At 51.3% G+C, this 25925-nt stretch overlaps 2 long non-coding RNA genes across 2 annotated transcripts in view; one reads left to right on the top strand and one right to left on the bottom strand.

The window, feature by feature from the left end:
- The window catches only part of LOC310881041, a 44797-nt gene that overhangs the window by 15436 nt on the left and 3436 nt on the right, over window positions 1-25925 (top strand). The window lies entirely within an intron of this gene.
- The window catches only part of LOC310881037, a 49949-nt gene continuing 44808 nt past the window's right edge, over window positions 20785-25925 (bottom strand). The window contains exon 2 of the long non-coding RNA XR_014572074.1: window positions 20785-24063. This is a non-coding gene — a long non-coding RNA (uncharacterized lncRNA). The remainder of the gene's footprint in view (window positions 24064-25925) is intronic.

Raw genomic sequence — 25925 nt, 5'->3', positions numbered from 1 at the left:
CGCCACACCCAAAACACCCACCGCAAAGCAAATCCCTAAAAAAAACATAAAATAAGTCATTATTCCTGCCCGGACACTACCCGAGGCCTGCGGCTCGAAAAGCCGCCATTGTTCTCAACTACAGGAACTAACCGCAAGCCCCCAATAATTCTACCCCATCTATGCCATTATGCTTAACCCCCCCCCCCCCCCTCCCCCCCCGAGGCGGGGGTATTTGGTTATGCATATTCGTGCATAAATTTATATACCCCATATACATACATACTATAGTACCAGTAATATACATTATATACGGACTATCTTATAAGCAGGTGCTAAACCCATACATGTACACGGCCATTAAACCCTTAAACACACTCCTACCAAACCACCCGGCATGAATGTTCTAGGACCATACCCCACAACACCCAATACAACTCCACTCAAGCGCATAACAAGACCCCATTTTAATGAATGCTCACAGGACATGCTCCAACAACAACTCTCCACCACATATCTCATGCAGTTCGTATCAGACGGATTTATTAATCGTACTCCTCACGTGAAATCAGCAACCCGTTGCACATAATGTCCGGTATGACTAGCTTCAGGCCCATACGTTCCCCCTAAACCCCTCGCCCTCCTCACATTTTTGCGCCTCTGGTTCCTCGGTCAGGGCCATCCATTGGGTTCACTCACCCCTCCTTGCCCTTCAAAGTGGCATCTGTGAGTACTTTCACCTTCTCAATGCGTAATCGCGGCATGTTCCAGCTTTTTGGCGCCTCTGGTTCCTCTTATTTTTTCCGGGGTTACCTCACAGGTGGCTATTCCCAGTGATCTCGGGGGTCCCACAATCTAAGCCTGGACACACCTGCCTCACGGCCTATCCTATATTTCAAGGGTCCCTCGATGAGACGGTTGGCGTATATGGGGAATCATCCTGACACTGATGCACTTTGACCACATTCAGTTAATGTTACCTCCACCCTCCGGGTTAAATGGGGCTATTGGATGAATGCTCGTTGGACATAGCACAAAACAACAAATCATTAAGCGCAACCCCTGCGCTTCACAAACTAAACCAGTAAACTTTCGCTAACCACCATGTAGCATAAACCTTCATCGCCCAATCCCAGCAAACTACCTCTAAAACTCCATTAATCATCCCTTCCATGACATCATCGGAACGATGTATATATACACACAAACACATACAAAATAACTTAAACTTATTAGAGAAACTCCAGTACTAAAAATAGTAAACACAAGCAATAATTTCATATACTTCACTCTCACTCACCACTCAACTATCAGCTAACCACACCCCCGTCCACATAGCTTAACACAAAGCATGGCACTGAAGTTGCCAAGATGGCATAAAACATGCCTGCGGACAAAAGACTTAGTCCTAACCTTACGGTTGGTTTTTGCTAAATATATACATGCAAGTATCCGTGCCCCAGTGTAAACGCCCTCGACCACCTACCCCCATACAGGCCTTGAGGAGCGGGTATCAGGCACACCCAAGTAGTAGCCCAAGACGCCTCGCTAAGCCACGCCCCCACGGGTATTCAGCAGTAATTAACATTAAGCAATGAGTGCAAACTTGACTTAGTTATAGCAACAGCCTAACTTCAAGGGTTGGTAAATCTTGTGCCAGCCACCGCGGTCATACAAGAAACCCAAATCAACCGTCCTATTGACACGGCGTAAAGAGTGGTAAAATGCCTATCCTAGCTAACTAAGATCAAAATGCAACTGAGCTGTCATAAGCCCAAGATGCACCTAAACACACCATTAAGATGATCTTAGGAACTAACGACTGATTTAAACCCACGAAAGCCAGGGCCCAAACTGGGATTAGATACCCCACTATGCCTGGCCCTAAATCTTGATACTTACTTTACCGAAGTATCCGCCAGAGAACTACGAGCACAAACGCTTAAAACTCTAAGGACTTGGCGGTGCCCCAAACCCACCTAGAGGAGCCTGTTCTACAATCGATAATCCCCGATTAACCCAACCACCCCTTGCCAACACAGCCTACATACCGCCGTCGCCAGCCCACCTCGAATGAGAGCACAACAGTGGACACAATAGCACCCCGCTAATAAGACAGGTCAAGGTATAGCCTATGGAGTGGAAGAAATGGGCTACATTCCCTATTCATAGGGCACACGGAAAGAAGCGTGAAACCACTTCTGGAAGGCGGATTTAGCAGTAAAGTGGGACAATAGAGCCTACTTTAAGCCGGCCCTGGGGCACGTACATGGTTAAACATGCCTGTTAGTAGTGTGGCGAGCCATAGTGGGAAGGCTAGGGCTATGTTCATAGATAGTTGGGTGGTTGGGGTGAATGTATATGGAAGGAGGCCTAGAAGGTTGATTGTAAGAAGTATGATTATTAGGGATGTAAATATTATGGCTCATTTGTGGCCATTTTTGTTGAGTGGGACTATTAGTTGTTTTGTGATTAGGTGAAGGAGTCATGTTTGGATAGTAGAAAGGCGGTTGTTGATTCATCGGTTGTTTGGGGACGGGAATAGTAGGGCTGGGAAGAGTAGGGATAGTAGGATTAAGGGGATGCCAAATAGATTGGGGCTGGAAAATTGGTCAAAGAAGCTTAGGTTCATGGTCAGGATCATGGTGTGGGTTTGGTAGTGAGGGAGGTCTTATTTGATGGGGGGTTGGTTGTGGTGAAGGCTAGTAGTTTTGGTTGGATGAGGAGTGCTAGGGTTAATCAGGTTATAATTATGATTGAAAATCATGGTGCGGGGTTAAGCTGTGGCATATCATTAAGGAGGGGGAAGTCCCTCTTTGGCTAGCTTAAAAGGCTAGTGCTGTTGCATAGCTTCTTAATGATTAGGATGATGATAGAAGGGACGATCAGGCCTCGAAATGTGGGAGTGGGGTTGATTCTACTACAATGGGTATGTAGCTGTGATTAGCCCCGCAAATTTCTGAGCATTGTCCGTAAAAAATCCCAGGCCGGGTGGTAATGAATGAAGTTTGGTTTAGTCGGCCTGGGATTGCATCTGTTTTAACTCCGAGCGTTGGGACTGCTCAGGAGTGGAGTACGTCTCCTGCAGTAATGATCACGCGGATGGGGGATTCTATTGGGATAACTACGCGGTGGTCAACTTCTAGCAGTCGGAAGTGGCCGTTGGGTAAGTCTGGGGTGGGCACTATGTAGGAGTCGAATGATAGGTCTTTGAAGTCTGTGTATTCGTAGCTTCAGTATCATTGGTGGCCGATGGCTTTTAGGGTGAGGTCTGGTTCGTCGATTTCGTCCATTATGTAGAGGATTTGTAGGGATGGGAGGGCGAGGAGTACCAGGACGATAGCAGGTAGGATTGTCCAGATCAGCTCTACTTCTTGGGCGTCTACAGCATTGGACGAGAGTTTTTCTGTTAGTATGTGGGCTAAAAGGTAGAGAACTAGGCTGCAGATAGCTAGGGCAACGATTAGGGCGTGGTCGTGGAATTCAACGAGTTCTTCTATGATGGGTGATGAGGCGTCTTGGAATCCTAGTTGGGAGTGGTTGGCCACATGAGATGTACAGGATTTTTACCTGTGATTTAGTCTTGACAAGGCTATGTAATTGGTTTACTAACGTCTCATAAGAAAGAAGCATGAGCGGTTAACCTCCTGGGAGACCCAGAAAACTTCACCCCAGCAAACCCACTAGTAACCCCACCACACATCAAGCCAGAATGATACTTCCTATTCGCCTACGCCATCCTACGTTCAATCCCAAATAAACTAGGAGGCGTATTAGCACTGGCCGCCTCCGTACTGATCCTATTCCTAATCCCATTCCTGCACAAATCAAAACAACGAGCAATAACATTCCGACCACTCTCCCAGCTCCTATTCTGAGTACTAGTCGCCGACCTCCTCGTCCTAACATGAGTAGGAAGCCAACCCGTCGAACACCCATTCATCATCATCGGCCAACTCGCTTCAATCGCCTACTTCACTATCCCCCTATTTCTCCTCCCCGCCGCAAGCGCCCTAGAAAACAAAATACTCAACTGCTAAATACTCTAATAGTTTATAAAAACATTGGTCTTGTAAACCAAAGATTGAAGACTTACCACTTCTTAGAGTACCCCAAACTCAGAAAAAAAGGACTCAAACCTTTATCTCCAGCTCCCAAAGCTGGCATTTTCAATAAACTATTCTCTGACCCTAACCCCTAAACCGCCCGAATAGCACCCCGCGACAACCCCCGCACAAGCTCCAATACAACAAACAAAGTCAACAACAGCCCCCAACCCGCCACTAAAAACATCCCTGCCCCATGTGAATAAAACATGGAAACTCCACTAAAATCCGACCGAACAACAAACACCCCAACATTATTCACAGTAGAAACCCCGAACTTCCAAGCCCCCATAAACCCCCCAAACACCAACCCCCCAAAAACAATTGCCACAAACGCTACTGCACATCCAATCACCCGTCAATCCCCCCAAGCCCCAGGGAAAGGCTCCGCTGCTAAAGCTACTGAATAAACAAACACCACCAGCATACCCCCCAAATACACCATAAACAGCACTAAAGCCACGAACGAAACCCCAAGGCCCAGCAACCACCCGCACCCCGCCACAGACGCTAACACCAAACCAACAACCCCATAATACGGCGAAGGATTCGACGCCACACCCAAAACACCCACCGCAAAGCAAATCCCTAAAAAAAACATAAAATAAGTCATTATTCCTGCCCGGACACTACCCGAGGCCTGCGGCTCGAAAAGCCGCCATTGTTCTCAACTACAGGAACTAACCGCAAGCCCCCAATAATTCTACCCCATCTATGCCATTATGCTTAACCCCCCCCCCCCCCTCCCCCCCCGAGGCGGGGGTATTTGGTTATGCATATTCGTGCATAAATTTATATACCCCATATACATACATACTATAGTACCAGTAATATACATTATATATGGACTATCTTATAAGCAGGTGCTAAACCCATACATGTACACGGCCATTAAACCCTTAAACACACTCCTACCAAACCACCCGGCATGAATGTTCTAGGACCATACCCCACAACACCCAATACAACTCCACTCAAGCGCATAACAAGACCCCATTTTAATGAATGCTCACAGGACATGCTCCAACAACAACTCTCCACCACATATCTCATGCAGTTCGTATCAGACGGATTTATTAATCGTACTCCTCACGTGAAATCAGCAACCCGTTGCACATAATGTCCGGTATGACTAGCTTCAGGCCCATACGTTCCCCCTAAACCCCTCGCCCTCCTCACATTTTTGCGCCTCTGGTTCCTCGGTCAGGGCCATCCATTGGGTTCACTCACCCCTCCTTGCCCTTCAAAGTGGCATCTGTGAGTACTTTCACCTTCTCAATGCGTAATCGCGGCATGTTCCAGCTTTTTGGCGCCTCTGGTTCCTCTTATTTTTTCCGGGGTTACCTCACAGGTGGCTATTCCCAGTGATCTCGGGGGTCCCACAATCTAAGCCTGGACACACCTGCCTCACGGCCTATCCTATATTTCAAGGGTCCCTCGATGAGACGGTTGGCGTATATGGGGAATCATCCTGACACTGATGCACTTTGACCACATTCAGTTAATGTTACCTCCACCCTCCGGGTTAAATGGGGCTATTGGATGAATGCTCGTTGGACATAGCACAAAACAACAAATCATTAAGCGCAACCCCTGCGCTTCACAAACTAAACCAGTAAACTTTCGCTAACCACCATGTAGCATAAACCTTCATCGCCCAATCCCAGCAAACTACCTCTAAAACTCCATTAATCATCCCTTCCATGACATCATCGGAACGATGTATATATACACACAAACACATACAAAATAACTTAAACTTATTAGAGAAACTCCAGTACTAAAAATAGTAAACACAAGCAATAATTTCATATACTTCACTCTCACTCACCACTCAACTATCAGCTAACCACACCCCCGTCCACATAGCTTAACACAAAGCATGGCACTGAAGTTGCCAAGATGGCATAAAACATGCCTGCGGACAAAAGACTTAGTCCTAACCTTACGGTTGGTTTTTGCTAAATATATACATGCAAGTATCCGCGCCCCAGTGTAAACGCCCTCGACCACCTACCCCCATACAGGCCTTGAGGAGCGGGTATCAGGCACACCCAAGTAGTAGCCCAAGACGCCTCGCTAAGCCACGCCCCCACGGGTATTCAGCAGTAATTAACATTAAGCAATGAGTGCAAACTTGACTTAGTTATAGCAACAGCCTAACTTCAAGGGTTGGTAAATCTTGTGCCAGCCACCGCGGTCATACAAGAAACCCAAATCAACCGTCCTATTGACACGGCGTAAAGAGTGGTAAAATGCCTATCCTAGCTAACTAAGATCAAAATGCAACTGAGCTGTCATAAGCCCAAGATGCACCTAAACACACCATTAAGATGATCTTAGGAACTAACGACTGATTTAAACCCACGAAAGCCAGGGCCCAAACTGGGATTAGATACCCCACTATGCCTGGCCCTAAATCTTGATACTTACTTTACCGAAGTATCCGCCAGAGAACTACGAGCACAAACGCTTAAAACTCTAAGGACTTGGCGGTGCCCCAAACCCACCTAGAGGAGCCTGTTCTACAATCGATAATCCCCGATTAACCCAACCACCCCTTGCCAACACAGACTACATACCGCCGTCGCCAGCCCACCTCGAATGAGAGCACAACAGTGGACACAATAGCACCCCGCTAATAAGACAGGTCAAGGTATAGCCTATGGAGTGGAAGAAATGGGCTACATTCCCTATTCATAGGGCACACGGAAAGAAGCGTGAAACCACTTCTGGAAGGCGGATTTAGCAGTAAAGTGGGACAATAGAGCCTACTTTAAGCCGGCCCTGGGGCACGTACATGGTTAAACATGCCTGTTAGTAGTGTGGCGAGCCATAGTGGGAAGGCTAGGGCTATGTTCATAGATAGTTGGGTGGTTGGGGTGAATGTATATGGAAGGAGGCCTAGAAGGTTGATTGTAAGAAGTATGATTATTAGGGATGTAAATATTATGGCTCATTTGTGGCCATTTTTGTTGAGTGGGACTATTAGTTGTTTTGTGATTAGGTGAAGGAGTCATGTTTGGATAGTAGAAAGGCGGTTGTCGATTCATCGGTTGTTTGGGGACGGGAATAGTAGGGCTGGGAAGAGTAGGGATAGTAGGATTAAGGGGATGCCAAATAGATTGGGGCTGGAAAATTGGTCAAAGAAGCTTAGGTTCATGGTCAGGATCATGGTGTGGGTTTGGTAGTGAGGGAGGTCTTATTTGATGGGGGGTTGGTTGTGGTGAAGGCTAGTAGTTTTGGTTGGATGAGGAGTGCTAGGGTTAATCAGGTTATAATTATGATTGAAAATCATGGTGCGGGGTTAAGCTGTGGCATATCATTAAGGAGGGGGAAGTCCCTCTTTGGCTAGCTTAAAAGGCTAGTGCTGTTGCATAGCTTCTTAATGATTAGGATGATGATAGAAGGGACGATCAGGCCTCGAAATGTGGGAGTGGGGTTGATTCTACTACAATGGGTATGTAGCTGTGATTAGCCCCGCAAATTTCTGAGCATTGTCCGTAAAAAATCCCAGGCCGGGTGGTAATGAATGAAGTTTGGTTTAGTCGGCCTGGGATTGCGTCTGTTTTAACTCCGAGCGTTGGGACTGCTCAGGAGTGGAGTACGTCTCCTGCAGTAATGATCACGTGGATGGGGGATTCTATTGGGATAACTACGCGGTGGTCAACTTCTAGCAGTCGGAAGTGGCCGTTGGGTAAGTCTGGGGTGGGCACTATGTAGGAGTCGAATGATAGGTCTTTGAAGTCTGTGTATTCGTAGCTTCAGTATCATTGGTGGCCGATGGCTTTTAGGGTGAGGTCTGGTTTGTCGATTTCGTCCATTATGTAGAGGATTTGTAGGGATGGGAGGGCGAGGAGTACCAGGACGATAGCAGGTAGGATTGTCCAGATCAGCTCTACTTCTTGGGCGTCTACAGCATTGGACGAGAGTTTTTCTGTTAGTATGTGGGCTAAAAGGTAGAGAACTAGGCTGCAGATAGCTAGGGCAACGATTAGGGCGTGGTCGTGGAATTCAACGAGTTCTTCTATGATGGGTGATGAGGCGTCTTGGAATCCTAGTTGGGAGTGGTTGGCCACATGAGATGTACAGGATTTTTACCTGTGATTTAGTCTTGACAAGGCTATGTAATTGGTTTACTAACGTCTCATAAGAAAGAAGCATGAGCGGTTAACCTCCTGGGAGACCCAGAAAACTTCACCCCAGCAAACCCACTAGTAACCCCACCACACATCAAGCCAGAATGATACTTCCTATTCGCCTACGCCATCCTACGTTCAATCCCAAATAAACTAGGAGGCGTATTAGCACTGGCCGCCTCCGTACTGATCCTATTCCTAATCCCATTCCTGCACAAATCAAAACAACGAGCAATAACATTCCGACCACTCTCCCAGCTCCTATTCTGAGTACTAGTCGCCGACCTCCTCGTCCTAACATGAGTAGGAAGCCAACCCGTCGAACACCCATTCATCATCATCGGCCAACTCGCTTCAATCGCCTACTTCACTATCCTCCTATTTCTCCTCCCCGCCGCAAGCGCCCTAGAAAACAAAATACTCAACTGCTAAATACTCTAATAGTTTATAAAAACATTGGTCTTGTAAACCAAAGATTGAAGTCCAGAGAGTGCACTGGCACCACTGGGGATGCAGTGCATTGAGTCCAGAGAGTGCACTGGCACAACTGGGGATGCACTTCAGTGAGTCCAGAGAGTGCACTGACACCACTGGGGATGCAGTGCAGTGAGTCCAGAGATTGCACTGGCACCACTGGGGATGCAGTGCAGTGAGTCCAGAGACTGCACTGGCACCACTGGGGATGCAGCGCAGTGAGTCCAGAGAGTGCACTGGCACCACTGGGGATGCACTGCAGTGAGTCCAGAGAGTGCACTGGCACCACTGGTGATGCAGTGCAGTGAGTCCAGAGAGTGCACTGTCACCACTGGGGATGCAGTACAGTGAGTCCACAGAGTGCACTGGTACCAGTGGGGATGCAGTGCAGTGAGTCCAGAGAGTGCACTGGCACCACTGGTGATGCACTGCAGTGAGTCCAGAGAGTGCACTGGCACCACTGGGGATGCAGTGCAGTGAGTCCAGAGATTGCACTGGCACCACCGGGTCTGCAGTGCAGTGAGTCCAGAGAGTGCACTGGCACCACTGGCGATGCACTGCAGTGAGTCCAGAGAGTGCACTGGCACCACTGGTGATGCAGTACAGTGAGTCCAGAGAGTGCACTGGCACCACTGGGGATGCACTGCAGTGAGTCCAGAGAGTGCACTGGCACCACTGGGGATGCACTACAGTGAGTCCAGAGATTGCACTGGCACCACTGGGGATGCAGTGCACTGAGTCCAGAGAGTGCACTGGCACCACTGGGGATGCAGTGCATTGAGTCCAGAGAGTGCACTGGCACAACTGGGGATGCAGTGCAGTGAGTCCAGAGAGTGCACTGGCACCACTGGGGATGCAGTGCAGTGAGTCCAGAGAGTGCACTGGCACCACTGGACATGCAGTGCAGTGAGTCCAGAGAGTGCACTGGCACCACTGGGGATGCAGTGCAGTGAGTCCAGAGAGTGCACTGGCACCACTGGGGATGCAGTCCAGTTAGTCCAGTGAGTGCACTAGCACCAGTGGGGATGCAGTGCAGTGACTGCAGAGAGTACACTGGCACCACCGGGGATTCACTGCAGTGAGTCCAGAGAGTGCACTGGCACCACCTGTGATGCAGTGCAGTGAGTCCAGTGAGTGCACTGGCACCACTGGGGATGCAGTGCTGTGACTCCACAGAGCGCACTGGCACCACTGGGGATGCAGTGCAGTCAGTCCAGAAAGTGCACTGGCACCACTGGGGATGCAGTGAAGGGAGTCCAGAGACTGCACTGGCACCACTGGGGATGCACTGCAGTGAGTCCAGAGAGTGCACTGGCACCACTGGGGATGCACTGCAGTGAGTCCAGAGAGTGCACTGGCACCACTGGGGATGCAGTACAGTGAGTCCACATAGTACACTGGCACCAGTGGGGATGCAGTACAGTGAGTCCAGAGAGTGCACTGGCACCACTGGACATGCAGTGCAGTGAGTCCAGAGAGTGCACTGGCACCACTGGGGATGCACTGCAGTGACTCCACAGAGTGCACTGGCTCCACTGGGGATGCAGTGCAGTGAGTCCAAAGACTTCACTGGCACCACTGGGGATGCAGTGCAGTGAGTCCAGAGAGTGCACTGGCACCACTGGGGATGCAGTTAAGTGAGTGCAGAGAGTGCACTGGCACCACTGGGGATGCAGTGCAGTGAGTCCAGAGAGTGCACTGGCACCACTGGGGATGCAGTGCAGTGAGTCCAGTGAGTGTACTGGCACCACTGGGGATGCACTTCAGTGAGCCCAGAGAGTGCACTGGCACCACTGAGAATGCACTTCAGTGAGTCCAGAGAGTGCACTGTCACCACTGGGGATGCACTGCAGTGAGTCCAGAGACTGCACTAGCACCACTGGGGATGCAGTGCAGTGAATCCTGTGAGTACACTGGCACCACTGGGGATGCAGTGCAGTGAGTCCAGAGAGCTCACTGGCACCACTGGGGATGCAGTGCAGTGAGTCCAGAGAGTGCACTGGCACCACTGGAGATGCAGTACAGTGAGTCCAGTGAATGCACTGGAACCACTGGGGATGCAGTGCAGTGAGTCCAGAGACTGCACTGGCACCACTGGGGATGCACTGCAGTGAGTCCAGTCAGTGCACTGGTACCACTGGGCCTGCAGTGCAGTGAGTCCAGAGAGTGCACTGGCACCACTGGGGATGCAGTGCAGTGAGTCCAGAGAGTGCACTGGCACCACCGATGATGCAGTACAGTGAGTCCAGTGAGTGCACTGGCACTACTGGGGATGTAGTGCAGTGACTCGAGAGAGTGCACTGGCACCACTGGGGATGCACTGCAGTGAGTCCAGAGAGTGCACTGGCACCACTGGGGATGCAGTGCAGTGAGTCCAGAGAGTGCACTGGCACCACTGGGGATGCACTGCAGTGAGTCCAGAGAGCGCACTGGCTCCACTGGGGATGCAGTGCAGTCAGTCCAGTGAGTGCACTGGCACCACTGGGGATACAGTGCAGTGAGTCCAGAGAGTGCACTGGCACCACTGAGAATGCACTTCAGTGAGTCCAGAGAGTGCACTGGCACCACTGGGGATGCACTGCAGTGAGTCCAGAGAGTGCACGGGCTCCACTGGGGATGCAGTGCAGTGAGTCCAGTGAATGCACTGGCACCACTGGGGATGCAGTGCACTGAGTCCAGAGAGTGCACTGACACCACTGGGGTGCAGTGCAGTGAGTCCAGAGAGTGCACTGGCACCACTGGGGATGCAGTGCAGTGAGTCCAGAGAGTGCACTGGAACCTCTGGGGATGCAGTGCAGTGAGTGCAGAGAGTGCACTGGGAACACTGGGGATGCAGTGCAGTGAGTCCAGAGAGTGCACTGGCACCACTGGGGATGCACCTCAGTGAGTCCAGAGAGTGCACTGGCACCACTGGTGATGCACTGCAGTGAGTCCAGAGAATGCACTGGCACCACTGGGGATGCAGTGCAGTGAGTCCAGAGAGTGCACTGGCACCACTGGGGATGCACTGCAGTGAGTCCAGAGAGTGCACTGGCACCAGAGGGAATGCACTGCAGTGAGTCCAGTGAGTGCACTGGCACCACTGTGGATTCACTGCAGTGAGTCCAGAGAGTGCACTGGCACCACTGGGGATGCACTGCAGTGAGTCCAGAGAGTGCACTGGCACCACTGGGGATGCACTGCAGTGAGTCCAGAGAGTGCACTGGCACCACTGGGGATGCACTGCAGTGAGTCCAGAGAGTGCACTGTCACCACAGGGGATGCAGTACAGTGAGTCCACAGAGTGCACTGGTACCAGTGGGGATGCAGTACAGTGAGTCCAGAGAGTGCACTGGCACCACTGGGGATGCAGTGCAGTGAGTCCAGAGAGTGCACTGGCACCACTGGGGATGCACTTCAGTGACTCCAGAGAGTGCACTGGCACCACTGGGGATGCAGTGCAGTGAGTCCAGAGAGTGCACTGGCACCACTGGGGATGCAGTGCAGTGAGTCCAGAGAGTGCACTGGCACCACTGGGGATGCACTGCAGTGAGTCCAGAGAGTGCACTGGCACCACTGGGGATGCAGTGCACTGAGTCCAGAGAGTGCACTGGCACCACTGGGGATGCAGTGCATTGAGTCCAGAGAGTGCACTGGCACAACTGGGTATGCACTTCAGTGAGTCCAGAGAGTGCACTGACACCACTGGGGATGCAGTGCAGTGAGTCCAGAGAGTGCACTGGCACCACTGGGGATGCAGTGCAGTGAGTCCAGAGAGTGCTCTGGCACCACTGGGGATGCAGTCCAGTTAGTCCAGTGAGTGCACTGGCACCACTGGGGATGCAGTGCAGTGACTGCAGAGAGTACACTGGCACCACCGGGGATTCACTACAGTGAGTCCAGAGAGTGCACTGGCACCACCTGTGATGCAGTGCAGTGAGTCCAGAGAGTGCACTGGCACCACTGGGGATGCAGTGCTGTGACTCCAGAGAGCGCACTGGCACCACTGGGGATGCAGTGCAGTCAGTCCAGTGAGTGCACTAGCACCACTGGGGGTGCAGTACAGTGAGTCCAGAGAGTGCACTGACACCACTGGGGATGCACTGCAGTGAGTCCAGACAGTGCACTGGCACCACTGGGGATGCAGTGCAGTGAGTCCAGAGACTGCACTGGCACCACTGGGGATGCACTGCAGTGAGACCAGAGAGTGCACTGGCACCACTGGGGATGCACTGCAGTGAGTCCAGAGAGTGCACTGGCACCACTGATAATGCACTTCAGTGAGTCCAGAGAGTGCACTGGCACCACTGGGGATGCAGTGCAGTGAGTCCAGAGAGTGCTCTGGCACCACTGGGGATGCAGTCCAGTTAGTCCAGTGAGTGCACTGGCACCACTGGGGATGCAGTGCAGTGACTGCAGAGAGTACACTGGCACCACCGGGGATTCACTACAGTGAGTCCAGAGAGTGCACTGGCACCACCTGTGATGCAGTGCAGTGAGTCCAGCGAGTGCACTGGCACCACTGGGGATGCAGTGCTGTGACTCCAGAGAGCGCACTGGCACCACTGGGGATGCAGTGCAGTCAGTCCAGTGAGTGCACTAGCACCACTGGGGGTGCAGTACAGTGAGTCCAGAGAGTGCACTGGCACCACTGGGGATGCACTGCAGTGAGACCAGAGAGTGCACTGGCACCACTGGGGATGCACTGCAGTGAGTCCAGAGAGTGCACTGGCACCACTGGGGATGCAGTGCAGTGAGTCCAGAGAGTGCACTGGCACCACTGAGAATGCACTTCAGTGAGTCCAGAGAGTGCACTGGCACCACTGGGGATGCACTGCAGTGAGTCCAGAGAGTGCACGGGCTCCACTGGGGATGCAGTGCAGTGAGTCCAGTGAATGCACTGGCACCACTGGGGATGCAGTGCACTGAGTCCAGAGAGTGCACTGACACCACTGGGGATGCAGTGCAGTGAGTCCACAGAGTGCACTGGCACCACTGGGGATGCAGTGCAGTGAGTCCAGAGAGTGCACTGGAACCTCTGGGGATGCACTGCAGTGAGTGCAGAGAGTGCACTGGGAACACTGGGGATGCAGTGCAGTGAGTCCAGAGAGTGCACTGGCACCACTGGGGATGCAGTGCAGTGAGTCCAGAGTGTGCACTGGCACCACTGGTGATGCAGTGCAGTGAGTCCAGAGAGTGCAGTGGCACCACTGGGGATGCACCTCAGTGAGTCCAGAGAGTGCACTGGCACCACTGGGGATGCACTGCAGTGAGTCCAGAGAATGCACTGGCACCACTGGGGATGCAGTGCAGTGAGTCCAGAGAGTGCACTGGCACCACTGGGGATGCAGTGCAGTGAGTCCAGAGAGTGCACTGGCACCAGAGGGAATGCACTGCAGTGAGTCCAGTGAGTGCACTGGCACCACTGTGGATGCACTGCAGAGAGTCCAGAGAGTGCACTGGCACCACTGGGGATGCAGTGCAGTGAGTCCAGAGAGTGCACTGGCACCACTGGGGATGCACTGCAGTGAGTCCAGAGAGTGCACTGGCACCACTGGGGATGCACTGCAGTGAGTCCAGAGAGTGCACTGTCACCACAGGGGATGCAGTACAGTGAGTCCAGAGAGTGCACTGGTACCAGTGGGGATGCAGTACAGTGAGTCCAGAGAGTGCACTGGCACCACTGGGAATGCAGTGCAGTGAGTCCAGAGAGTGCACTGGCACCACTGGGGATGCACTTCAGTGACTCCAGAGAGTGCACTGGCACCACTGGGGATGCAGTGCAGTGAGTCCAGAGAGTGCACTGGCACCACTGGGGATGCACTGCAGTGAGTCCAGAGAATGCACTGGCACCACTGGGGATGCACTGCAGTGAGTCCAGAGAGTGCACTGGCACCACTGGGGATGCACTACAGTGAGTCCAGAGATTGCACTGGCACCACTGGGGATGCAGTGCACTGAGTCCAGAGAGTGCACTGGCACCACTGGGGATGCAGTGCATTGAGTCCAGAGAGTGCACTGACACCACTGGGGATGCAGTGCAGTGAGTCCAGAGAGTGCACTGGCACCACTGGGGATGCAGTGCAGTGAGTCCAGAGAGTGCTCTGGCACCACTGGGGATGCAGTCCAGTTAGTCCAGTGAGTGCACTGGCACCACTGGGGATGCAGTGCAGTGACTGCATAGAGTACACTGGCACCACCGGGGATTCACTGCAGTGAGTCCAGAGAGTGCACTGGCACCACCTGTGATGCAGTGCAGTGAGTCCAGTGAGTGCACTGGCACCACTGGGGATGCAGTGCTGTGACTCCAGAGAGCGCACTGGCACCACTGGGGATGCAGTGCAGTCAGTCCAGTGAGTGCACTAGCACCACTGGGGGTGCAGTACAGTGAGTCCAGAGAGTGCACTGACACCACTGGGGATGCACTGCAGTGAGTCCAGACAGTGCACTGGCACCACTGGGGATGCAGTGCAGTGAGTCCAGAGACTGCACTGGCACCACTGGGGATGCACTGCAGTGAGACCAGAGAGTGCACTGGCACCACTGGGGATGCACTGCAGTGAGTCCAGAGAGTGCACTTGCACCACTGGGGATGCACTGCAGTTAGTCCAGAGAGTGCACTGTCTCCACTGGGGATGCAGTACAGTGAGTCCACATAGTGCACTGGCACCAGTGGGGATGCAGTACAGTGAGTCCAGAGAGTGCACTGGCACCACTGGACATGCAGTGCAGTGAGTCCAGAGAGTGCACTGGCACCACTGGGGATGCACTTCAGTGACTCCACAGAGTGCACTGGCACCACTGGGGATGCAGTGCAGTGAGTCCAAAGACTTCACTGGCACCACTGGGGATGCAGTGCAGTGAGTCCAGAGAGTGCACTGGCACCACTGGGGATGCACTGCAGTGCGTCCAGAGAGTGCACTGGCACCACTGGGGATGCAGTGCATTGAGTCCAGAGAGTGCACTGGCACCACTGGGGATGCAGTGCAGTGAGTCCAGTGAGTGTACTGGCACCACTGGGGATGCACTTCAGTGAGCCCAGAGAGTGCACTGGCACCACTGAGAATGCACTTCAGTGAGTCCAGAGAGTGCAGTGGCACCACTGGTGATGCACTGCAGTGAGTCCAGAGACTGCACTAGCACCACTGGGGATGCAGTGCAGTGAGTCCAGAGAGCTCACTGACACCACTGGGGATGCAGTGCAGTGAGTCCAGAGAGTGCACTGGCACCACTGGAGATGCAGTACAGTGAGTCCAGTGAATGCCCTGGAACCACTGGGGATGCAGTGCAGTGAGTCCAGAGAGTGCACTGGCACCACTGGTGATGCAGTACAGTGAGTCCAGTGAGTGCACTGGTACCACTGGGCCTGCAGTGCAGTGAGTCCAGAGAGTACACTGGCACCACTGGGGATGCAGTGCAGTGAGTCCAGAGAGTGCACTGGCACCACCGATGATGCAGTACAGTGAGTCCAGTGAAGTGCACTGGCACTACTGGGGATGTAGTGCAGTGATTCGAGAGAGTGCACTGGCACCACTGGGGATGCAGTGCAGTGAGTCCAGAGAGTGCACTGGCACCACTGGGGATGCAGTGCAGTGAGTCCAGAGAGTGCACTGGCAGCAGTGGGGATGCAGTGCAGTGAGTCCAGAGAGTGCACTGGCACCACTGGGGATGCAGTGCAGTGAGTCCAGAGACTTCACTGGCACGACTGGGAATGCAGTGCAGTGAGTGCAGAGAGTGCACAGGCACCACTGGGGATGCAGTGCAGTGAGTCCAGAAAGTGCACTGGCGCCACTGGGGATGCACTGCAGTGAGTCCAGAGAGTGCACTGGCACCACTGGTGATGCAGTACAGTGAGTCCAGAGAGTGCACTGGCACCACTGGGGATGCACTGCAGTGAGTCCAGAGAGTGCACTGGCACCACTGGGGATGCAGTGCAGTGAGTCAAGAGAGTGCACTGGCAGCAGTGGGGATGCAGTGCAGTGAGTCCAGAGAGTGCACTGGCACCACTGGGGATGCACTGCAGTGAGTCCAGAGAGTGCACTGGCACCACTGGGGATGCACTGCAGTGAGTCCAGAGAGTGCACTGACACCACTGGGGATGCACTGCAGTGAGTCCAGAGAGTGCACTGGCACCACTGGGGATGCAGTGCAGTGAGTCCAGAGAGTGCTCTGGCACCACTGGGGATGCAGTGCAGTGAGTCCAGAGACTGCACTGGCACCACTGGGGATGCAGTGCAGTGAGTCCAGAGAGTGCACTGGCACCACTGGGGATGCAGTGCTGTGAGTCCAGAGAGTGCACTGGCACCACTGGTGATGCAGTCCAGTGAGTCCAGTGAATGCACTGGCACCACTGGGGATGCACTGCAGTGAGTGCAGAGAGTGCACTGGCACCACCTGTGATGCAGTACAGTGTGTCCAGTGAGTGCACTGGCACCACTGGTGATGCAGTGCTGTGACTCCGGAGAGCGCACTGGCACCACTGGGGATGCAGTGTAGTCAGTCCAGTGAGTGCACTGGCACCACTGGGGATGCAGTGCATTGAGTGCAGAGAGTGCAATGGCACCAATGGGGATGCACTTCAGTGAGTCCAGAGAGTGCACTGGCACCACTGGGGATGCAGTGCAGTGAGTCCAGAGATTGCACTGGCACCACTGGGGATGCAGTGCTGTGACTCCAGAGAGCGCACTGGCACCACTGGACATGCAGTGCAGTGAGTGCAGAGAGTGCACTGGCACCACTGGTGATGCACTTCAGCTTGTCCAGAGAGTGCACTGGCACCACTGGGGATGCAGTGCAGTGAGTCCAGAGAGTGCACTGGCACCACTGGGGATGCAGTGCAGTGAGTCCAGAGAGTGCACTGGCACCACTGGGGATGCACTGCAGTGAGTCCAGAGAGTGCACTGGCACCACTGGGGCTGCAGTGCAGTGAGTCCAGAGAGTGCACTGGCACCACTGGGGATGCACTGCAGTGAGTCCAGAGAGTGCACTGGCACCACTGGGGATGCACTGCAGTGAGTCCAGAGAGTGCACTGGCACCACTGGGGATGCAGTGCAGTGAGTCCAGAGATTGCACTGGCACCACTGGGGATGCAGTGCAGTGAGTGCAGAGAGTGCACTGGCACCACTGGGGATGCACTTCAGTGAGTTCAGAGAGTGCACTTGCACCACTGGGGATGGGTTTCAAGCCAACTGCATTAACCGCTCATGCTTCTTTCTTATGAGACGTTAGTAAACCAATTACATAGCCTTGTCAAGACTAAATCACAGGTAAAAATCCTGTACATCTCATGTGGCCAACCACTCCCAACTAGGATTCCAAGAACCAGGAGGTTCGGTGAAAATAGGGCTAGTGCTATTAGAGGGGTGATTATTAGGGTAAGCCCTAAGCTGTCTTTAATGGAGAAGTACGGGTGGAATGGGATTTTGTCGCAGTCTGATACGATTCCTAGTGGGTTATTTGAGCCTGATTCGTGTAGGAAGGTTAGGTGGACTAGGGTGATTCCTGCAATTAGGAAGGGCAGTAGGAAGTGGATGGCGAAGAATCGGGTTAAGGTTGGATTGTCTACTGAGAATCCTCCTCAGGCTCATTCTACTAGAGTTTGCCCAATGTACGGGATGGCTGAGAATAGGTTGGTGATTACGGTGGCCCCTCAGAATGACATTTGTCCTCATGGTAGGACATACCCTACGAAGGCAGTTGCTATTAGGGTGAGTAGGAGGATTACTCCTGTGTTTCAGGTTTCTTTGTATAGGTAGGAGCCGTAGTAGAGGCCTCGTCCGATGTGTAAGTAGATGCAGATAAAGAAGAGCGAAGCACCGTTGGCGTGGAGGTTGCGGATGAGCCATCCGTACTGGACGTCTCGGCATGTGTGAGCTACTGAGGAGAAGGCGAGTGAAGTGTCTGCAGTGTAGTGTATGGCTAGTAGCAGGCCTGTTAGGATTTGTGTGGCTAAGCAGATGGCTAGAAGGGAGCCGAAGTTTCATCAGGCAGAGATGTTGGAGGGGGCGGGTAGGTCGATTAGGGAGTTGTTGATTATTTTTAGTAGGGGATGGGATTTGCGGATGTTAGGGGCCATTAGTGAGTCTGTGTGTTATTAGGATTATTACCAGGATGGAGAGGGCGAAGGATCCTAGGTAGGCCTTAATTAGCCCTGTGTGTATTGAGGTTGCGGCTTTGCTTGCGGCTACTTGTAGTTCAGCAAGGCCCTCTGGCCCTATTTTTTTGAGTCAGGAGAGGTCGATCAAGTGTAGGGCAATGTTTTGTCCCTTTTCTAGTAGGTTTTTGGAGAAGAATCGGTGTACTAGGGGGTTGAAGTACCCTAATGCAGAGGAGAAGTTTATGAGGGGGTTTGGTTTGGGGTGAGTGAGGGTGTGTGTTATGTTCGATAGTTCTAGGGCTAGGATGATTCCTAGGATTGTTATGAGGATGGCAGCGGTTTTGGTGATAAGGGGTATGGTTATTGGGGGGGTTTTGGTTGGTGTGATGAAAGAGGTAATGATTATTCCTGCTGTAATGCTGCCTAGGGCGAGTCGGGTTAGGGGGGCGGTGATTAGTGGGTTGTTTTCGTTTATTGATACTATTGGGGGGATTCGGGTTTGTCCAGCTTGGACTAGGATGGTTATGCGGATGCTGTAGGTTGCGGTGAATGCTGTGGCTATAAGGGTTAGGAGTAGGGCTCAAGTATTTAGGTATGATGTGTTTAAGCTTTCGATGATGAGGTCTTTTGAGTAGAATCCGGCTAGGAATAGGGTTCCTATCAGCGCCAGGTTTCCGATGGTTAGGCAGGAAGTAGTGACTGGGAGTATTTTCTGTAGGCCTCCTATCTTTCGGATATCTTGTTCTCCGTTTAGGTTGTGGATGATAGACCCTGAGCATAGGAATAGTATGGCTTTAAAGAAGGCATGGGTTGAGATGTGTAGGAAGGCTAGTTGTGGGAGGTTTAGTCCGATAGTGACTATTATTAGTCCTAGTTGGCTGGATGTTGAGAAAGCAATGATTTTTTTGATGTCATTTTGGGTTAGGGCGCATGTGGCAGCGAATAGGGTTGATAGAGCACCTAGGCATAGGCAGGCAGTTAGGGCTGTCTGGTTGGTGGCTAGCAGGGGGTGCATGCGGATGAGCAGGAAGATTCCGGCTACTACTATGGTACTGGAGTGCAGTAGGGCTGATACTGGGGTGGGGCCTTCTATTGCTGCGGGCAGTCATGGGTGGAGTCCAAATTGGGCGGATTTTCCTGCGGCTGCGAGGATTAATCCTATGAGGGGGAGGATTGGGGTTTGGTGGGGGTGTACGGCTTGTTGGATCTCTCAGGTGTTGAATGTTGAAGCTAGTCATGCTATGCTCAGGATCAGTCCGACGTCTCCGATTCGGTTGTAGATTACGGCTTGTAGGGCGGCGGTGTTGGCATCTGCTCGGCCTTGTCATCAGCCGATGAGAAGGAAGGACATGATTCGTACTCCTTCCCAGCCTACGAATAGGAGGAATATGTTGTTTGCGGTTGTTAGGAGGAGTATGGCGACTAGGAATGTCAGTAGGTAGGTGAAAAATTTTGTTACGTATGGCTCTGAGGCCATGTATCATATGGCGAATTGTAGGATTGATCATGTTACAAATAGGGCGATTGGAAGAAATGTTATTGAGTATTGGTCTATTTTTAGGCTCAGGGGGATTTTAAAGTTTATAATGAATTTTCACTCCCAGTGGCAGGTGACAGATTCTACTCCCGAGTAGATGAATGCGGTTGTAGGGGCTAGGCTAATTAGGAATGCGGTTTTAACAGCGCGGGTGGTGGCTTGTGGGGTGTTTTTAAAGTTTTTAAATAGAAATGGCAGGATGATTGGGGTTAGGAGGATTGTCAGCGTGAGTAGTGTGAGGGAGTTGATTAGTAGTGTGGGGTTCACTACTTTTACTTGGATTTGCACCAAGATGGGTGGTTCCTAAGACCAGTGGATTGCTGTTATCCTTTAAAAGTAAGGGGGCTGAGGTTTTAGGCTCAGATGTAAGAGTTAGCAGCTCTTGTTGGTTAAACCCTCCCCTCGGCAGGTAAGAAGGTTTGAACTTCTATTCTTAGAATCACAGTCTAATGTTTGGTTTAAACTATACTTGCATGAGGGGATTCCGGAGATCAGTTCGGGTTTGAGGATTAGGAGGAATATTGGGATAATGTGGAGTGTTATGAGCAGGTGTTCTCGCGTGGTTGAGTTTTGCATAGATGTGATGTGGGAGGGGATTGAGCCTCGTTGGGTCATTAGTAGTATGAATAAGGTGTAGGAGGCGGTTAGTAGGGTTGCGATTCCTGTTAGGATGATCGTGAAGGCAGATCAGTTGAATAAGGTGATTATAATGGTTAGCTCTGCTATGAGGTTTGTTGTTGGGGGTAAGGCTATGTTTGTTAGATTGGCCAGCAATCATCAGGTAGCTATGAGTGGTAGGAGAGGTTGTAGGCCTCGTGTGAGTAGTAGAATTCGGCTGTGCGTACGTTCATAGTTTGTGTTGGCTAGGCAGAATAGTATGGAGGAAGTTAGTCCATGGGAAATTATTAGGATCATTGCCCCTGAGAATGATCAGTGGGTTTGGATTATTCCTGCGGCGATAACTAGGCCTATGTGGCTAACGGATGAATAAGCGATTAGTGATTTTAGGTCTGTCTGTCGTAGGCAGATTGAGCTAGTCATTAGGGCGCCTCATAGGGCCAGGGTTAGGAAGGGGTAGTGCAGGAGGTTGGACAGTGGGCCCATAAATAGAGTGACTCGTATAATTCCGTATCCTCCTAGCTTTAGTAGTAGGGCGGCGAGGAGTATTGAGCCTGCGATGGGTGCTTCTACGTGGGCTTTTGGCAGTCAGAGGTGTAGGCCGTATAGTGGGGCTTTTACTATGAATGCTATGAGCAGTGCTAGACCTGATAGTATTCCTGTCCATGAGGTGGATAGGGTTGGGTGGGTTAGTTGTAGGGTTGGCAGGTGCAGGGTGCCAATTTTCACGTATAGGTGTATGATTGTGATTAGCAGGGGTAGAGAGCTTACTGGCGTGTAGAATAGCAGGTAGATGCCAGCGCTTAGGCGTTCTGGTTGGTTCCCCCATCGGGTGATTAAGATTAGGGTGGGAATGAGGGTTGCTTCAAATGAGATGTAAAATAGTGCTAGTTCTGTGGTGGAAAAGGCTAGTAGGATGAATGGCTGGACTGCGACTAAGGTTGAGATAAAGATTCGTTTGCGTTGTAGGGGTTCTTGTTGCAGGTGGTTTTGGCTTGCTATGATTATGAGTGGGAGTAGTCAGCAGGATAGTACTAGGAGGGGGGATGAGATTTGGTCAATTCCTGTTCAGTTGGATAAAAATTTGTAGGGGTAGTAGGTTGGGATTAATCACTGTAGGCTTAGGGCAGCGATTAGGAGGCTGTATAAGGTGGTGTTAGTCCATAGAAATTTTGGTGGAGACAGCAGGGCTGTTGGAAGAAGTATGATTGTGGGTAGGATGATTTTTAGCATTGCAGGAGGTTTAGGTTGTGTAGATGGTCGGAGCCATGTGTGCGGGTGGAGGCTACTAGGATGGCCAGGCCTGTGCCCGCCTCACACGCTGAGAAGGTTAGCATGAGAATTGGTACCATGGTGAATGAGGAGACTTGGTTTTCGATGGATCATATTGATAGGCCTACGAATATCGATAATATTATGCTTTCAAGGCATAGTAGGGCGGATACTAGGTGGGTTCGGTGGAAGGCTAGTCCTAGTCCGCTGAAAATGAAGGCTGAGTAGAAGCTTAAATGCAGGGGCGACATAAGAAAGTTACAGGGTTGGCTGTAATCTGCTGGGTCGAAACCAGCTATCTTTTTGGTTAGACTAACTTTCTGTTATTCTGCTCATTCTAGGCCCCCTTGAATTCACTCGTAGGCCAGTCCGAGTGTTAGGAGAAGGAGGATCACTACAGTTCAGGTGAGGGTCATTAGGGGGGATTGGAGTTGGACGGCTCATGGCAGGGGGAGTAGGAGGGCGATTTCTAGGTCGAATAGGACGAACAGGATGGCTACTGAGGAAGAATCGGACTGAGAATGGTAATCGAGCAGATCCAAGTGGGTCGAATCCACATTCGTACGGTGAGAGTTTCTCTGAGTCGGGGTTTATTTGGGCGAGTCAGAAGTTTAATGCGGTTAGGGCGGCGCTTAGGATTGATGATAGGGCGAATATGAACATGAGTGCGTTCATTGCTCTCCTCTGGGTTTATACCAGATTCTAGAGATTGGAAGTCAATTGTAATTAATATACTAGAAGAGCAAGATCCTCATCAGTAGATGGTTATGTAGAGGAATAGTCAGATGACGTCTACGAAGTGTCAGTATCAGGCTGCTGCCTCGAATCCGAAGTGGTGGTCTGATGTAAAGTGGAACTTGATCAGTCGGAAGAGGCAGACGGTCAGGAAGGAGGATCCGATGATTACGTGGAGTCCGTGGAATCCAGTGGCAACGAAGAAGGTAGATCCGTAGACGCTATCGGCGATTGAGAATGGGGCTTCGTGGTATTCTATTGCTTGTAGGGCTGTGAAGTAGAATCCCAGGAGGATCGTTAGGGTTAGGGCGTGGATGGCGTGTTTTCGGTTTCCTTCTGTGATGCTGTGATGGGCTCACGTTACGGTAACGCCTGAGGCTAGTAGGATGGCTGTGTTTAGTAGGGGGACTTCTATCGGGTTGAGTGGTTTAATTCCTGTTGGGGGTCATTGGCCTCCTAGTTCTGGGGTTGGGGCCAGGCTCGAGTGGAAGAACGCTCAGAAGAACCCTAAGAAGAAGAATGCTTCGGATGTGATGAAAAGGATTATGCCGTATCGTAGGCCTTTTTGGACTGTGGGAGTGTGATGGCCTTGGAAGGTGCTTTCTCGTACAATGTCTCGTCATCATTGGAGTATTACTAGGAGTATTGAGATGAGGCCTAGGGTTAGTAGTATGGATGAGTTGTAGTGGAATCACATGATTAATCCTGAGGTTGTGAGTAGGGCGGCGGCTGCCCCGAAGATTGGTCAAGGGCTTGGGTCAACTATGTGGTATGAGTGTGCTTGGTGTGCCATTAGATGTTTTCTTGTAAGTATAGGCTTAGAAGGAGCACGAAGACGTAGGCCTGGATTATGGCTACTGCTACTTCTAGGATGGTTAGGAGTAGTAGGATGATTATTGTTAGGATGGATACTGCAGGAAGGGTGGGTATTAATGCAATGGAGGCTGTAGAGATGAGTTGGATGAGTAAGTGTCCTGCTGTAAGGTTGGCTGTAAGGCGGACTCCGAGGGCTAGGGGGCGGATTAGTAGGCTGGTTGTTTCGATCAGGATTAGTGCGGGGATTAGGGGTGTAGGGGTACCTTCGGGTAATAGGTGGGCTAAAGAGGCTGATGGTTGGTTTCGTAGGCCTGTTAGTAGTGTGGCGAGCCATAGTGGGAAGGCTAGGGCTATGTTCATAGATAGTTGGGTGGCTGGGGTGAATGTATATGGAAGGAGGCCTAGAAGGTTGATTGTAAGAAGTATGATTATTAGGGATGTAAATATTATGGCTCATTTGTGGCCATTTTTGTTGAGTGGGACTATTAGTTGTTTTGTGATTAGGTGAAGGAGTCATGTTTGGATAGTAGAAAGGCGGTTGTTGATTCATCGGTTGTTTGGGGACGGGAATAGTAGGGCTGGGAAGAGTAGGGATAGTAGGATTAAGGGGATGCCAAATAGATTGGGGCTGGAAAATTGGTCAAAGAAGCTTAGGTTCATGGTCAGGATCATGGTGTGGGTTTGGTAGTGAGGGAGGTCTTATTTGATGGGGGGTTGGTTGTGGTGAAGGCTAGTAGTTTTGGTTGGATGAGGAGTGCTAGGGTTAATCAGGTTATAATTATGATTGAAAATCATGGTGCGGGGTTAAGCTGTGGCATATCATTAAGGAGGGGGAAGTCCCTCTTTGGCTAGCTTAAAAGGCTAGTGCTGTTGCATAGCTTCTTAATGATTAGGATGATGATAGAAGGGACGATCAGGCCTCGAAATGTGGGAGTGGGGTTGATTCTACTACAATGGGTATGTAGCTGTGATTAGCCCCGCAAATTTCTGAGCATTGTCCGTAAAAAATCCCAGGCCGGGTGGTAATGAATGAAGTTTGGTTTAGTCGGCCTGGGATTGCGTCTGTTTTAACTCCGAGCGTTGGGACTGCTCAGGAGTGGAGTACGTCTCCTGCAGTAATGATCACGCGGATGGGGGATTCTATTGGGATAACTACGCGGTGGTCAACTTCTAGCAGTCGGAAGTGGCCGTTGGGTAAGTCTGGGGTGGGCACTATGTAGGAGTCGAATGATAGGTCTTTGAAGTCTGTATATTCGTAGCTTCAGTATCATTGGTGGCCGATGGCTTTTAGGGTGAGGTCTGGTTCATCGATTTTGTCCATTATGTAGAGGATTTGTAGGGATGGGAGGGCGAGGAGTACCAGGACGATAGCAGGTAGGATTGTCCAGATCAGCTCTACTTCTTGGGCGTCTACAGCATTGGACGAGAGTTTTTCTGTTAGTATGTGGGCTAAAAGGTAGAGAACTAGGCTGCAGATAGCTAGGGCAACGATTAGGGCGTGGTCGTGGAATTCAACGAGTTCTTCTATGATGGGTGATGAGGCGTCTTGGAATCCTAGTTGGGAGTGGTTGGCCACATGAGATGTACAGGATTTTTACCTGTGATTTAGTCTTGACAAGGCTATGTAATTGGTTTACTAACGTCTCATAAGAAAGAAGCATGAGCGGTTAATGCAGTTGGCTTGAAACCAGCATGTGAGGGTTCGATTCCTTCCTTTCTTGTACTTGGACGAAGGCCGGTTCCTCGGAAGTATGGTATGGGGGAGGGCAGCCGTGGATTCATTCAACGTTTGTGGTAGTTAGTTCTGGTTGTAGGACTTTTCGTTTGGCCGAAAAGGCTTCTCAGATGATGAATATTAGTATGATTACGGCTACTATTGAGATTAGGGAGCCGATGGAGGAAATGGTGTTTCATAGTGTGTAGGCGTCGGGATAGTCCGAGTATCGTCGGGGTATTCCTGCTAGGCCTAGGAAGTGCTGGGGGAAGAACGTTAGGTTTACTCCTGTAAATATTACCCCGAAGTGGGCTTTTGCTCATGTTTGGTGTAGGGTAAACCCAGTGAGTAGTGGGAATCAGTGAGTAAATCCTGCTAGAGGCCATCCTAGTATAGGTAGAAGGTAAGTAAGGCCAATTTGGGGCTGTAAACTAGGATGATGGCGATTCAGCCTAAGTG

The sequence above is a fragment of the Anser anser genome (genome assembly GCF_964211835.1).
Source record: "Anser anser genome assembly, chromosome: 13".
Taxonomy (NCBI): domain Eukaryota; kingdom Metazoa; phylum Chordata; class Aves; order Anseriformes; family Anatidae; genus Anser; species Anser anser.
Note: the sequence above shows the minus strand (reverse complement) of the source record. Positions and strands in the feature narration are given on the sequence as shown.